Source organism: Megascapheus bottae, chromosome 4 (assembly GCF_031878675.1).
Source record: "Megascapheus bottae isolate mThoBot1 chromosome 4, mThoBot2.hap1, whole genome shotgun sequence".
Taxonomy (NCBI): Eukaryota; Metazoa; Chordata; class Mammalia; order Rodentia; family Geomyidae; genus Megascapheus; species Megascapheus bottae.
In genome coordinates, this window is record NC_143512.1 from 45,473,345 (window position 1) to 45,489,350 (window position 16,006).

At 41.3% G+C, this 16,006-nt stretch overlaps 1 long non-coding RNA gene across 3 annotated transcripts; it reads right to left on the bottom strand.

The window, feature by feature from the left end:
- Nucleotides 1–1,562: 1,562 nt before the first annotated feature.
- On the bottom strand, nt 1,563–11,403 carry LOC150064380 (uncharacterized). 3 transcript variants are annotated; one of them, XR_016535156.1, is made up of 5 exons: nt 11,152–11,403; nt 8,579–8,675; nt 7,729–7,817; nt 7,358–7,432; nt 1,563–1,826 (listed from the first exon to the last, which is right to left on the bottom strand). It is a non-coding gene; the product is annotated as an uncharacterized LOC150064380 (long non-coding RNA). The 3 variants fall into 3 exon arrangements; XR_016535158.1 differs by lacking the exon at nt 1,563–1,826 and adding an exon at nt 5,590–5,647; XR_016535157.1 differs by lacking the exon at nt 7,729–7,817.
- Between the last annotated feature and the right edge of the window lie 4,603 nt (nt 11,404–16,006).

Here is a 16,006-nt window from a genome sequence, read left to right on the forward strand (position 1 = left end):
TAACACTAGTACTCTATGACTTGAGCCACAGTGCCATTTCTGGCTTTTTCTGTGTATGTGGTACTGAGGAGTCGAACCCAGAGCGTCATGATGTTAGGCAAGCACTCTACCAAGAAGCCACATTCCCAGTCCAATTCTGTGTTTTTTCAGACAATGTAGTAGTTAAGAATATGGGCAATAAAGGTGGCCCAAGGATATAGCTCAACTCATAGAATTTGGGCAGGTTCCTAATTACTCAGTGCCCTAGTTTCCATCATCTATAAAGATCTAGTTCCATCTCCTTCACAGAACTGCTATGACAACTAACTCAAATAATGAGACCATTCCAATAAAAAGCTACTGAATTGGTGGCAGGACAGTGGGACCTCAGCAAAGGGGGTATTAAGCAGGATGGATACTCAGCAGAGTCGGTATTCAGCTCAGTAAGTACTCAGCTAACTGAATACTCTCCAAGGTGGGTGGCCTACAGGACTGGATACTCAGAGTGAATACCCAACAGAGTGAGTACTTAGCAGGATGGATACTCAATGAAGGGGGTCAGCAGTGGGCACTGCCAGAGTGAATACCCAGCACTCTGGGTACTTAGAAAAGTGGATACTTAGCAGAATGGCTGTTCTGTACCCAAAGAGTCCAAAGATTTCAGACCTGGCTTGGGCTGCCTCCACTGTGTGATCTCAGGCAGGTCCCTTTACCTCTCCTTGCTACTGGTTCTTTACCTATAATGATGACTCTGAGACTCCAGTGGCTCAGCCTCAAAAGACAAGGAACTGTGGTCTGCCAGTTAATAGGAAAAAGACAGCGTTAACACAATGTGAGCTGGCGCCCCTCTCTGAATGTCAGTGGCTTATTCCCTGCCCTCTGTGCAGGGGAGACGTTCACACTACACAGCACTTTCCAGAACTGCTGCTTGCCAAAACACATCAGGAAAAAAACTACTAAGCATTCACCCTTGCTCTTAAATTAATTTTTATTTTAATGAAGCCCAACAGCAACCTCATTTAGTTGAAAAATGGTAACAAGTCTGTGGGAGACACTCCATTTATCTCACCCACAGGCGTGTTTGGTGTACTTTCAGACCCCCCACCAATGCTCCAAACCCACCTCTGGAGAAGTACTTAGTTTAGGGCAATGTGAGAACCCCTAAGAAAATCTTCTCCAGGCTCCCCAGGAGAGTGGAGGAAGATTTCACTTCTGGTGCCTGTGACCAGATCAGAACTGAGCCTGCAGGGGCAGTGTGCTTGCAACCTCAGGGACTCTACTCCAGGTCAGTGACTAGCATGCCCAGAATGCGGGGGTGGGGGGGGAGGGAGTCTACCCTGCAACCAAAAGGCATGGTTACAATGTGAGAATCAGGTGACAGACTAGACGGCTTCCTCTTCAAATCAAATTCTTCATCAGACTTCCCTGGACTTCTGAAAAAGATCACCTTTGAACCAAAATCCTGCAGTTCATTATGATTGCTGAGTACACACAGGAGCAGATTGCTGCAAAAAAAACACTCAAGTGTGCACTTGAATTTTTTTATTTTTATTCATCTATCTATTTTTGGTATCAGTATTGGGTCTTGAAGTCAGAACCTATGAGCCCGCTCTCTAAACTCTGCCATTCAAAGCTGGTGCTCTGACACGAGCCACAGCTCCATTTCTGGCTTTTTGGTGGTTACTTGGGAGTAAAAGTCACATGGACTTTTTCTGTCCAGTTCACTGAACCACCATCCTCCGAAATCAGCCTCGGGTGTAGCTAGGATTATCAGCATGTGTCACCAGTATCTGCCTATGTGCTCGAAAGCTTCCAGTCACCAAATACCTCTTCTTCTGTGTCCTCATCTGGAAGAAAAAAAAGACTAAACATAATATCAGATTTGATCTTTGTTGGTAAGATAAAGGCTTCTGATGGACCAATTCCAAAACAGGGTAAAAACTTTACTATCTTTCCAAGACACATTGTGATTTTTTTTAACTTAACAAAAAGATACATTTCTGTCTCTGCAAAAATCTAGCAAATGTTTTAAAGAATCTCTTAATATCATAACACTTTGAAGCCAAATACCAGTGCCTCATGCCTGTAATTCTAGCTATTCAGAAGGCTGAGACCTGAGGGTCACAGTTTGAAACCAGCCTGAGTAGAATATGGCTATGAGCCTCTTATCCATAATTAACCATAAAAAGCTGAAAGTGGAGCTGTGGCTCAAGTGGTTGAGCACTAGCCTTGAGCAAGAAGGATCAGAGACAGCACCCAGCCCCAAGTTCAAGCTCCAAGAAGAGCATATGCATCTACAAAAAAAAAAAAAATGACTTTACCAACACAACCCATGCCTGTTTGTCAGACTATCAAGGTATCTTGTGTGTAGAAGAATGATCCATAGATGCCTGTCAAACCTCAAGTGCCTGCTTGCCCTGGGGCTTTGTAGGTGAGCTAGTCAAAACCATCCAAGAAACCTGTTTGTTCCCCTAGACAGAATAATAACAAGCCCAGCTCTATTTCCCCAGTTGGGAAGAAATGTCCGTTGTTGCCTTCCTTCTCATAGATTACATCTCTCTAGCTCTTTGTTCATATTTAACAATATGACTTGAGGCTCGAAATCTGTGTTCAAATTTATATGCTAGGGAAAAACATGTTAGTTACCACACACACACACACACACACACACACACACACACACAGCTCTTTAAGAACTCCCAGTCAGAAATAAAACTAAGTACCTCTTATTATTGCAGTCTTTTCTAGAATTAATGGTTTATTTCTGTTTTTGAAGGAATAATTAATTTATATTGTGTTTGTGGCAAAGGTTTTTATAACGGGGTATTATAAAATGAATCATCAGATATTTACTTTGGTCTTATCTGCTTCGACTTGAGGACAAAGCCCAAACCATAAATTAATATCCAATTAAATCTTTGGAAAGGGCTGGCCAGTGGCTCCTGCATGTAATCCTAGCTTCTCAGGAAGCTGAGGATCTGAGAGTCAGTTAGAAGTCAGCCCATGCAGACTCCTGAGAGATGCTCATCTCCAACGAACCAGCTAAAATGTTGGCACTGGAGCGTGGTTCAAGTGGTAGGAAAGCTAAACTACAGCATAAGGCCCTGAGTTCAAACCCAGGGGTGGTAGGAATGCGAGTTATTGAACATAGTGAGGTAACTGTGAGGATGTCAATCAGGCTCCCCAGGGATGCCCAGGAATTGGATGGCCACAGCCAGCATGGTGAGGGAGGGAAGCAGGCACAGCACCAGCCCTGAAGACTGGCGAGGCTGCAGAAAAGCAGCATGGGATTTTCTATGCTGCTGACCAGCTTTTAGGTTTTAACATCGGATATGTTAAACCTTGTTCTCTGTTGCTTGAATCTCAGTTTCCTCCACTGCAGTCCATTGAAGTTAGGCAACGCAGAGGCCCTTTGGGCTTGGAAATTTTGCAGACCTAGGATTTTCCAATAACTACCAGACATTACTTATATATTTCAAATGTTTGTATTGGTTAACTAAACATGTATATTATATATTGTTATTAACCTTTAGGATTTTACTTAATATCCCAAAGTATCTTGCTAACTGAAATTTGGGAGCACTGGGCTTGGCTCCGTGATCTGAATGGATCAAGCCGTACAGAATTCAGACCTAATCGGACCGCATGTGGGAGGGGGGCCACTTGATAAGTCAGCTTAGGAAGTCTGTGTGTCACTTCTCTCAGTCTCTATTTGATAAGAATACAAATGATTCCTAATAGAATGAAGCAACACGTGAGGGGGAAAGTCTTAGCCATAATATAACAGGTACAGTGGTGTTCCCCACATGTGGAGGAGGTGGTCAGATGTGATATGCTTGCCTTATAGTTCTCTGTAGCCCAAATGCAGTGAATGACACCGCCACCACTCTCCAATCCCCTCAACACAATCTCAAACTCCCTGAGGAAAAAGATGCATATCACCTGAAATATTTACTGATGCAATGATAGGATACCTGGGACTTTGTTTCACAAGTCAGAAAAACAAATTGTAAAAGAAGGCAAGCTATTCACTTCCTTGGAGACAGATGTGGAAATGAAAACAGAAATAGATTGCAGAAATAGATGTCTAAGGATTCCAGAGTGATTATATCTGAGCCTGGTAAAAATGGGAAGGGCTCTCCTCCCCTTCTTTCTATCCTAGTCCTATTCTCCAACATTTTCCACAATGGGTATGTCTACTTCTTTCATTTGCTTTTCAAAAGGTATGAGAAAGCAGGTTCTAAGTCACAATGCTCATGGTAAGAATATGAAGCACTGACTCTTTACTACCTTAAAACTACCAAGGCCTCGAAAAAAGGTTTTATTTTGCACAGGTTAGTGCTTCAACCTTCATCATTCTCCCACTCCAAATAGCTATTCAAACAGCTGGTTCTTTCCACGAGGGCTTGGGTGCATGTCCTCAGAAATCTCCTCCTAGCTAACCCAAGGGACACTCCCTGGATTTCCTTCAAAATGCCTGACACAATTTTATGATTAGATATTCTTAAATTGACTTCCTTGTTGTGTGTTTTCTGTCTAGTCCAGGATGCTCTGAGCACCAGGAGGCAGAAACCATGGCTGTTTCTTACCATAGAACTAGCATGTCAGTCTGTACTGAATGAATGATAATTGATTGATTGAATGAGGATCCATGCAGAAGGCAGATGGATGGATGAATGAATAGTTGAACTAGGATCTATGCAGGAAGGTGGATGGATGGATGGATGGATGGATGGATGGATGGATGGATGGATGGATGGTGGAGCCAAGATTCATGCAAAAAAAGGCAGATGATGAATGAATGGTGAAATAGGATCTATGAAGCAAGGGAGATTCTTCACAAGTTAGATGTGTCAGTTGTGAAGGAGAGGCTATGGCTGAATCAGTAGATAGCAGAAGGTAACATGGCAGTAAATACCTGCCTTCTCTACTAGCAATAAATGCTGAAGCAGGTTTTTGTGATTAATTTTCATCTAAATTCAAAGAACTCCTCTTGGCCATGTGGAAGTAAGAAGTCAGATCTCGAAACCAAACTCTATCCTGAAGATGGAGAAACTGAATCCAGAGACATCCTGCAGCTGGCAGAGCCAGGAGTCCAGGCTACTACTTGTGAGCCCAGCACCCCCAGCCTGTGTCTCGCTGCCACCAGGTGAGCGCAAGAAAACCATGGGAGCACTCAGACTAATAGGCCCAGAGGTTCTTCTTGGCTTTTGCTACTGGCGTCTGAAAGTAAAATAACTCAACTGCTTTTTCTTCAAAATATAGATTTGCAAGTAGCTGACATCAGCACTTCTTTTATTGCAGAACAGTCTCTAATTCCAAAACAGTAGGAACTCACGTTTTTCCTCTGACCACTCCACCACACATACTTCATGGTGTCCCTCAGATCCAGATTCAAGTACAGTTGAACGATTACTCTTTCTTTGGTATTTAATAATTATAAACACATAACTAGCTGGATCTTGGTGACTCATGCCCATAATCCTAGCTATTCAGGAGGCTAATATCTGAGAGTCACAGTTCAAAGCTAACCTGAGCAGGAAAGTCCATGAGACTCTTAGCTTCAGCTGACCAACAAAAAGGCAGAAGTGGAGCTGTGGCTCAAGTGGTAGAGTACCAGTCTTGAGAGAAAAAGCAAAGAGTTACTGCTCAGTCCCCAACGTCAAACCTAGTACAACACAAAAAAAGAAAAAAATAAACACTATTAAACACTTGTGATAATAATTACATTTATCGAGTGCTGATATGATCATTTCAAGTTCATATCAACCTTACAGGAAAGGCTATATTACAGGCATTCTAGATTGGTCAAGTAAGACACAGAGAGGGAAATAGCTGGGACTACACATAGGCTGACTGGTTCCAGAAATCACATTCCTACCCATACATGGGCTGAAAGCATGGCTAAAGTGGCAGAGAGTGCCTAGCAAACACAAAGCTCTGAGTTTACTTCCCCCGAATGCCATAACTACACGTGGTTTTGTTGTTCTTGTTGAATTCCATGTTTATTCCTGCATTGTGTATTAGCACAGTACACTATCCAGGCCTAGGCACTGGGGACAGGAGAGACTCAATCTTCCATGGTAGATGGTTTTTTTCTCTAAATTCAAGGCTATTGCTAAGTGGTAAAGCGTAAAAAAGAGGAAGAGGAGGGCAAACTGCTTCACCCTGGCACCTTTGCATTTTAAAAATGTTCAAAGTTGAATATGAAACCAAGAACCACACCTTTCACCTAAGCTTATCAAGTATGGATTCAAATATGACCTTCCATCTCCCAGCCAGTGAGAAACACTGCAGTGCGAACAGGTGATGAGGCAGGCATTTCCAATAACTTTTTAAAAAAAAGCACAAACAAAAGCAAAGGAGACAAAAAAAGAAGGAAAAAAACATTTTTGAAACCGTAGAGAGAGAATAAACCCAGAAGCAGTGGTGTGATAGAAACGGCATGGGCTTGAGAGGGGCTCGCCACTGTACGTCTTGTGATCCCCAAAGCCACTTGTGTTGTCTCCCTGAGCCTCCGTTTCCTCATGTGGAAAATACAGGGAGAACCACTGAAAACCTATAGTAAGTGCCAGGGTAGAAGCCATAAATGTATTTTCATCTGATTCCAGTGACAGTGGTTGGCAGAGCATGATCTGAGGAATGTTGAGCAGGAGGAGAGCTAAACAGAAGAATTTTTGGAATGGTATAAGAGTTCCCGACCCTTTACTGCATCACCTAGGCTCCCCCTTCCCTCACTTTCCCAACTACGGATCCCCTCCACCCCACCCCCATGACACACTTTGTTGGGGGCCGAGTAATGCCATGTCTAATAACTTTCTGTTGAGACCTGTAGTAGGGGTAAACACATGGACCTCTTTGTCCTGCCCACCTGTTGTGCTGATAGGCTATGGCACCCAATATAAGGAGGAGGGATTTGGGGAATAGAGAGAGAGGTTTTCCTGCCTTGATGAAGCTTCCTCCTCGTGGTGGCTCTGTTCGTGCCCCGGGGTAAGAAGGCTGAGTGTGGGAGGACAGTGGGCCCTCTCCTCTTGTGGCTTGGCCTGGAAGGAGTGTGTTTTTCCCCCGTCCCTCCTAGTCAAGAGGGCCCGGGACGAAGGATCCTAACAACACTTAAAGCACAATTTTGCCTCTCTAGCTCCAGTGTGGTCTTCTGATGATCTGCCCCTGTATGGTCTCCGCTTCATGTCCTTCTCCAACCCATCCAAGTTTTTCATCTGTGTCTGATACAAAGCTTCCAATACAGCCCAACCTCCCTCTGTGATGCCCATCTGTCCCACTCTCTACTTTCTGTTCAGAGATCCTAGATCAGGTTCCCTTTACCCAGACATCCTCCGTAACTATGCTGCCACCTGAATTCTCCCCTCGAAAGACTCACCTCAAAATATGATCTGCTCCAACACTCAGTACCGATGCCATCCACTCTGTACTGCTGACTGAATTACTCAGCTGACTTTTTGGGGAACACAAAATGAGAGCAAGAGAGAAACTTTAGTAGGGTAAGGCCAAGAGGAGGGGTCACAGCCAAGCTTATATCTGTAGTCCTAATATTTCAGGAGGACCAAGGTAGCCAAAGCAAGCCTGAGTCTTATCTACAATTAACCAGCAAAATGCTAGAGTAGAAACATGGCTGAAGCAGTAGATTGCTTGGTGTAAGAAAAAAAAAAGCCAAGGCCGTGAATGTAAGCCCAAGAATGAACACACATACACCACACACACACACACACAAAGTAGAGCAAGGTTACTGACCACATAGGGGCCCTTGAGTGCACATGTTCAAGGTTGTTTTAAATAATGAGCTCTGAGTTGTGGGATAAAAGTAGAGTTCAAGACCAAATCTGAAATAAATGGCAAACAGTACGTAAACAACTCTGTCACATGCTCACTTGTGTTTTTGATAAATTCCAATTAAAAATAGTCCTATTATATATATGTGTATGCATAATTTTTTTTTGCCAGTCCTGGGCTTGGGCTCAGGGCTTGAGCACTGTCCTTGGACTTTCTCAAGGCTAGCATTCTACCACTTGAGCCTCAGCACCACTTCCGGCTTTTTGCTATGTATGTGGGGTACCGAGGAATTGAACCCGGGTCTTCATGCATGCTAAGCAAGCACTCTACCACTAGGCCAAACGCCCAGCCCACATAATTTTTATTTTATTTATTTTATTGCTTATTTGTTTGTTTACTTTTGCTGGTCCTGGGGCTCTCTGTCCCTTAGCCTTTCCATACTCAAGGCTAGTGCTCTATCACTTAAGCCACTTTCAGCATTTTCTGTGTGTGTGGCACTGAGGACTCGAACCCAGAGCTTTATGCATGCTAGGTAAGCACTCTACCACTGAGCCACACTCCCAGCCATAATATATTTTTTGTAATGGTGAATTCCCTTTATTGTCCACTTAATGTGTTCCTAAAGAGTTATTGGTATCATTTCATGACTCTAACACAAATGCCTCTAAGATTTATTGCTGGGTTCACATCTCTGCTCTTTTATAGATTTTTTTTTCCAAGACGGGCTTGCACATGGGGCTTCCATTATTATATGTCCCTTGTGGTAGATTGGCTAGAGTAGACTGCCTCTGCAAACGACAATAAAGCTCACCAAGGCAAGAAGCACTCCTCACTGTGCAGACTGATTTCCAGCAGAATGTTCCAGATGGATTCGAATGTAACCCTTTTATGTCCAGCTCCCAACAACACTGGAATTGAAAAATCGATTACAGCACCAGGAGAGAGGGTAAAAAACATAAACATAAAAGAGATTACTTTATAGATCAAGGTCTTTCATAAATAACTGTGCCTACCACCTTCCTTGTTTGTGTATTTAAGACAAATTACAAAATAAATACCATCAGAAAAAGCCATCTTTATTTAAGGGCTTAGAAATTGTTTAAATCACAAACTCTTAGTTTGTTATGTCAACAGACTGTGAATAAAAATCAGTTTACTGGGGTCAGTATAGTCCCACATACATTTATCAGGCCTGGGTCTTTAGCCAGAGGCAGTCAAATCTCATTAGCTCACTCTGGCTCCAGGAGGAGGAAAATCCTCTATCAGTTACCCGTGACCATCCACAGGAAGAAGAGCTTTAAATCCACCGGTGCTCTAAGCCTGGGAGGGAGGGAATAACCGCCTCTCAGTATCTGCAGTGACAGAGCAGTCTGCAGAATGCAGTAGGATGATTGTGGGAAAGTGGCTGCACGGCTGTTTTGTTCTAAATTAGCCAATGTTTGCAGACTTCATTCTGTACACATGACTTGCCCCTTTCCGAGTGTTTCCTAATCTCACTCTCCACAAAGAGCTAAAAATTGAATATTATGAAATTAGCAAAAATGTAGCAATTAGTGAGAATGTAGTGACCTGGCAAATAGATGTTTCCCCTATGAAAATCCAACTCCTGAGTCATTGAAGAGATGCAACGTTTTTTGATGTGCATTTGGCTAAAAAAGCAGACAACGGAAACAATCGATGCCTTCCTCATTGTGTAACTAAGACAACAGGAGCAGCATGACCCATCATGACCTTTCTGTATCATAATACTCTCTAGTGACCTGCTTTTCACAATAAAATCACCACACTGTTTGAGCAAACATTTTATTCCTGCCATAAATGACCACCTGTAATAGACTGCCTCTGCTCATTAGATTGTCTTACCTTGTTCAGCGCTGCTGGGACTTGAAAGCATTTATAAATCACTTGGGGATCTGGTTAGAATGAAGATCCTGATTCAGGAGACCTGAGATCAAGCCTCTGACACCATTTCCTAACAAACTCCCAGAGAACACTGATGCTGCCTCTCTGCATCTCACACACACATCAGAGATCACCTTTATGCTGTTCTCTAATTTAGCCGACAGAAAATATAAATACATAATTGCATGTGCTCTGGCTTCTGAAAGGTAACAATAATGAGTTTTTTTTAAAGACAAATCTATTTTAGTCAAGACCTTTAGAACACAGACATCATTTCCCTAAATGTGATCTGTGTGGGTGAACATCCTTTTCGATTTCTAAGAGGTCTTTTTAGGTCAGCCAGTATTGATTGACTTCAGGAAGTGATCCAAGACAAAACACACACAGATTCATTTAAAGCAAATCTCAAATCCAATACTTCTCCCCTGCTGCATAACCGATGACTGTTTGGCTCTTACTTTGCAGTGAGTGTACATAAACAAATCGAAGTATGATGCCCTTAGCCTTGAAAATGTCTTTCTGAGAATTTGCAACATATACCATCAGCCATGTAAAGTTTATTTAAACATGACATATTGAAAGAAGATTTCTGCAATTACTGTATTGGAACTAATTCCCTTTGAAATATACTAGCCTAATATAGATTCAATTATGGGGATAAATGTCAAATGTTCCAAATATGCTAGTTCATCTTTAATGATCTTATGGTTCTATATTTAATATCTACTTTCATCTGAGACACAAGCAACACCTCCTAATTATCCTGTTAAGTTTGGTAAGAGAATGGGGTCACTTTGTAGATCTGGATTTGCAGGGCTCATACCAAGAGATTATTTAATTTTATGTAATATGAATGACTAGTGTAAAAATTAAAAATATTTTCTGTCAGAGTGTTTACTTCCTTTTTGATCGACCTTGTGAGAATTCTTTTTCTGAAAAGTTCCTGCTTTGGCAAGCTCACTTCACCTCAGTATTGACTGTAATTTAGTTCTATCCTATTCCTGTTACATTTTAGTTATGACATCCTGTTACAAGTTCATTGATTTTAGTTATATCCTATGCCTGTTCATTAAAACATCCTGCTCCTGTTAAGTCATATCCTGTTAAAAAAAATTTTGGACTCTCTTCAAAATAGCCAATCAGGCAAGAATATGAACCTAAGTTTTGACCAACAAGAACAAGGGACAGTACTGTGTTAAGAATAAAATCTGGACAGACTTCCTGTGCTTGTACACATAGATTCTTGTCAGAAGATTAATATTTTTCAAAAGTAAACTTTACCTTCATGAGTTACTTTCAGGTTAGTTTCCTACACAGTACCTCAGTATCCTGAGACATTTCCAAAATCAGATAATAAATAAATCACAGTAATGCATAAGGTATGAATTTCTTATCAAGAATAGCTCAGTTAATTGAAAGGTTATCTGACTCCCAGACATAAGCATTTTCTATGTATAATAAGGACAGTGGTGGAGCACTTACCTATTACCATGATGGAAGACACTGGATTTGAAAATTCAGGAGCCCGGGCTGTGCGTTTGGCCTAGTGGTAGAGTGCTTGCGTAGCATGCATGAAGCCCCAGGTTCAATTCCTTGGTACCACATACATAGAAAAAAGCTGGAAGTGGTGCTGAGGCTCAAGGGGTAGATCTCTAGCTTTGAGAAAGTCCAAGGACAGTGCTCAAGCCCTGAGCTCAAGCGCAGGACTGGCAAAAAAAAAAAAAAAAAATTCAGGAGCCTGCAAGGCAAAAAGAAAACAGAAATGTCACAGGACACACAACCATTATCTGATCTAAGGAATTATTTATTGTAGATCCCATCTGGCAGTGCCCCTAGCTTCTACCTGTTAGAGACCACTTAGTTCCCTCCCTCATTCACATATGACATATGTGTCATTGCAAGCCAAACTATCTCCAGATGTTGACCATCTCCTGGCTGGCAAAATCATGTCCAGTTGAGAACCATTAACCTAGAATGATAATTTGTACATTTTGAATGTGTGATTTGTTGTTTGAATGCTTACTAGGTAATAAACATTGGATAAAAGATACACAGATAAAACAAAATCACAGTTCAAATATTATGCATTCCCTAATACATATTTAATTTAACTTTCTTATGGTCTATTTAGCTTCTGGAATATCAAGAAGTTGATGCCATGATTATTTCAAATCCAGGATCCTAATTCATAAGCAACGTATTTGCTCCAAATGTTTGGAAAATACATTGTGGGTACCTGTTGGTATCCAATTTAAAAAGCAGAGAGGGGCCAAGAGTTTGGCCTACTGGAAGAGTGCTCACCTAGAATGCACGAAGCCGTGAGTTCCATTCCTCAGTACCACACAGAAAAGGCCAGAGTGCCACTGTGGCTCAAGTGGCAAGGCATTAGCCTTGAGCAAAAAAGTGTCCAAAGACAGTGCCCACGCCCTGAGTTCAAGCCTCAGGACTGACAAAAAAAAAAAGCAGGGAATACAACTGTGGCTAAAGTGGTAGAGCACGAGCCTTGAGGAAAAAAAAAAAAAAGCTACGGGACAAAGCCAAAGCTCTAAGTTCATGCTTTAGAACTATTCACACACACACACACACACACACACACACACACACACACACACACACACCTAGATCTGCTGTAGAGTAAGGCCAAGGCTAGTGAACTTATCCCAGTGAGAGGGAAAAAAAAGAACTCTTGTTTTATGTCAGCTTTAAGATTTTGAGACACAGATTCTTAAATTGTGCAAATTTATTATTCTGCTATTGTATTCATAATGTAAAATTAAAAAGGTTAAATAAGCCATTAACCTCAGAGGGATTATTTCCATATATGTTTATTAGAACAGAAGCAATACCAGATTCATTTCTATTGTAGCAACTCATTTCTAAACACCAACATTTCCATGATAAATGCCAAGAAATGATCTTTACTCTCATATATTACACCTTTTATAGCAATTTTGAGCAAGCAACTTTTCAGATGTCATTACTTATAATCTCTATTTGTTCCTAAAAGGAATTTTCCTGAAGCATAAAACATCTCAAAGTCAAGTACTAACACATCACATGTAGATTTTTACATTCTGTATACTCCAGGGGGAGAAAAATAATTGGATTGTGCTTTCTCATTCATGACCATTTTAATATTCAGTGTCTGAGGTTACATTTTAGTGTGTTTTGTTTTATTCAGGACACAGTGTTCCAGCAAATATCACAAGCCCAAATCAATGGCTTATACCAACTTTAAATATGCCATTAGCATGCCTGTTCCCAGAAAAGTTCAGTGAGAAGCTGTCAACAAACCTGCAGAGGAAGCATTAGAAATAAATGATAAAAGAGGCACCAGAAATAACAGAACTTTTAGGATAATAAAGCGGAAGAAAAAGGGACTTAAAAATACCCTTTGCTCTGCCTGGCCAACAAAAATTATTCCCATTTCCTTAATACCTAGCGTTGACAATCAAAGTCCCTGTCATTTCCCTCCATGATTACACTGATCGTTGTCTTTTTTTTTTCATCTCTGGGGCTTAGATGCCCACAGTGTAATGTGAGCCCCTAAAAGCCCTGCATCCAAGGTCTGCATCACCATGAGACACGGCAGGCTCACACAGAGCAACACTCCCAGATAACAGCATGAAAAGATCAGCAACTCATGTACAAGGGGGCAAAAGATAGGGTAGTTCCATCAGTCATTTTCTGAACAGAGAAGTCTTATTAACCATGCCTTTTGAAAAGCAATAGACAACCTAACTATTGTACATCACTTAGACGTTATGGGACTATCTTGAAAATGAAGGAAGATCTTCTTAGTACTGAACAGTAAAGGGGGAGGGACATCTGCTCGAGTGGTCTGCAAGCATGGGTCTATAGAAGGGCCTGGCAATGAACTGAGGGCCAGTAGTAATCTATATCAAGCTTCAACTCTAGAAGAGGAGGTACTGTTGGCAGGAAATGATCAACCCCCTCCCCCTACACACACACACACACACAGAGAGGCCTAAAGAACGAGAAGATCAGATGAAAACAGGTCAAGGTTCATGGCTTACATTTTTCTGGGCTCATTTTTGCGGTTAACAATAATCCTTATTCATAATGGTGACCTACAATGGCTCCAGTAGCTCTTTTATGAAGTGTAGGATGAGATAAGATACAGTGGTACATACCTATAATCTCAGCTATGTGCACAGAGTATGTAGGAAAGATGGTCGAAGCCATCCCTGGTCAAAAAGCATGAGACCTTTCCTGAAAAATAATGCAAAAGGGGCTGGAGGTATGACTCAAGTTGTAGACTACCTGCCTAGCAATCGTAAGGCCTCAGGGTCAAATCTCAGTGCCATCAAAAAAGAAGGAAATGAAAATCAGCATAAAGGAAATCCATTTTTAAAGATTTTGATTAATATTTGTTACTTACTTTTGCCAGCTTTACTGAAATGTAATTAATACCCAATAAAAGTTGAGGGTTTTGATGTATGTGTGCAACTGTGACATTACCAAATCAAAGACAATGAACATGCCCATTAGCTCACACTACCCCTCTGTAATGCCTCTCTCCTGTATCTAGCTACCCCCGAAGCCAATCCACAGGCAACTACTGAACAACTGCCCATTCCTGGAGATTAGTTTTTATTTTCTATCCTTTGCTATAAATAAAACAAACATTACTTAGGCTTTTTGTTTGGCTTCTTTCATTCACCCGTGGGGATTATGTTACTCTCTTTCCTGTGGTGGGAACAGGCTCTGCTCCTCTGTTGTGAGTCAGAGAGCCTCCTCCCTCTAATTCCAGATGGGATTTGCACAAGCTGACCTCAGCTGGATGCTCAAAGGGACTCTGAGCAAATGTCTGAAGTTCTCTCAGTGAGTATCTCTGCTGGTCAATATTCCACTATCAGACCCTAACCATTTGGCTATCTGGACTTCCAGCTCCATCCTCTATAGTCAACTTATTGACTGCTAAGCTCTGTCCTCTCCTTACAGCACAGTGAAGACTGCCTCAATGCATCCAAGCTTGTCTATTTGTCTTCTGTCAGAGCCCACTGTCCTTTACCATTTCATGTCCAGTGTCTTGAGAACCATTGTTTCCTATATTTTGTCCTATTTTCCACCTATTAGGCAAGAAGATCAATCTAATCATTATTATTCCATATAGCCAGGAGCAAAGATCTAAAATGTATTAAATCTTTTAATATCAGCAAAATAGAGGTTTCTTTGGCATAGGCTATTTCTAAAATTCCATTGCATCAAAGTCTACTTATTCCTCAGTGATGGCAGATATGGTTTTAATACAAGTTGTCATTCATCATGAGACTGTCCAGCTGAAAACACCAGGAAATAACAGGCTCTGATCGGAGAGCTTTATAGATCCAGAGGTATATTTTCAAGGAGTAACAAGAAGAAATCGATACACAATTAAGTTTTTTGAAGAGTCAACATTTTAGATATTACCAGGTGGCTGAACATTGAATGTCTCCACTAGAGGAGGGCCCAGCAGAGATTAGGGACATCTCAACTTGAGGGCACACCCACTTCCGGGGCGTCTTTCCCAGCTTAGGTCATTCTTTCAGTGTATATTTCTTGAGCTCCCTGATCATGGCTCAGAGGTGTAGGAGGAAATAAAACAAACGTCACTACTTCATGGAACTTGGTGGGGGGAGGGGGAACAGATCAAAACCAAACATCCAATAGTTCTATCAAGGAAAAACTCAATTAGAATAAGAGGTAAAGAGCTTTGGAGATGGTATTTTCAATAGAGCTGTTAAAAAAATAAAGCTTCTCTGAAGGGTTTCATGGGATTTGAGTGACATTAAGGAAGAATTCATGGAAAATTCTAGAGAATATTCTAGTGAAAGAAAAGAGAAAAAGTATTCCAAGGCAGAAAGAAGTTGGGCTAAGTTAAGGATGCTGGTTGGAATGTAATAAAAATGAGGAGAGCAAATTAATTAAAACTATCCTAATTTTGTTTACCTAAATTCATTGTTCATACCCTCGTTTACATTATAAATTGCACAGCAGGCACTCTGCTGAATGTAAATGCAAAGATGAGTTGCTTCAGAAAAAACAAAAATCACAAGCACAGTATAATGAGATGATCTAAGCCACATGTAACCACTGATAATCAGTGGGTTTCCTAGTGTAAGGGTGTATTAGTTCTGAAGGGCTGGGCTCATTTGGCCATGTCTGACTGGCCCACTGAGCTCTATGTGAATGTGCTTAGGGATGGAAAATTTGAGGAACAATGCAATTATATAAAAACAAAAGAGACATCCCATTCAAAGGTGGGCTAGAGACTAAAGAGAGACTTCTCTGAAGAAGAAATAAGAATGGCCTATAGACACAAGAAATAAGAATG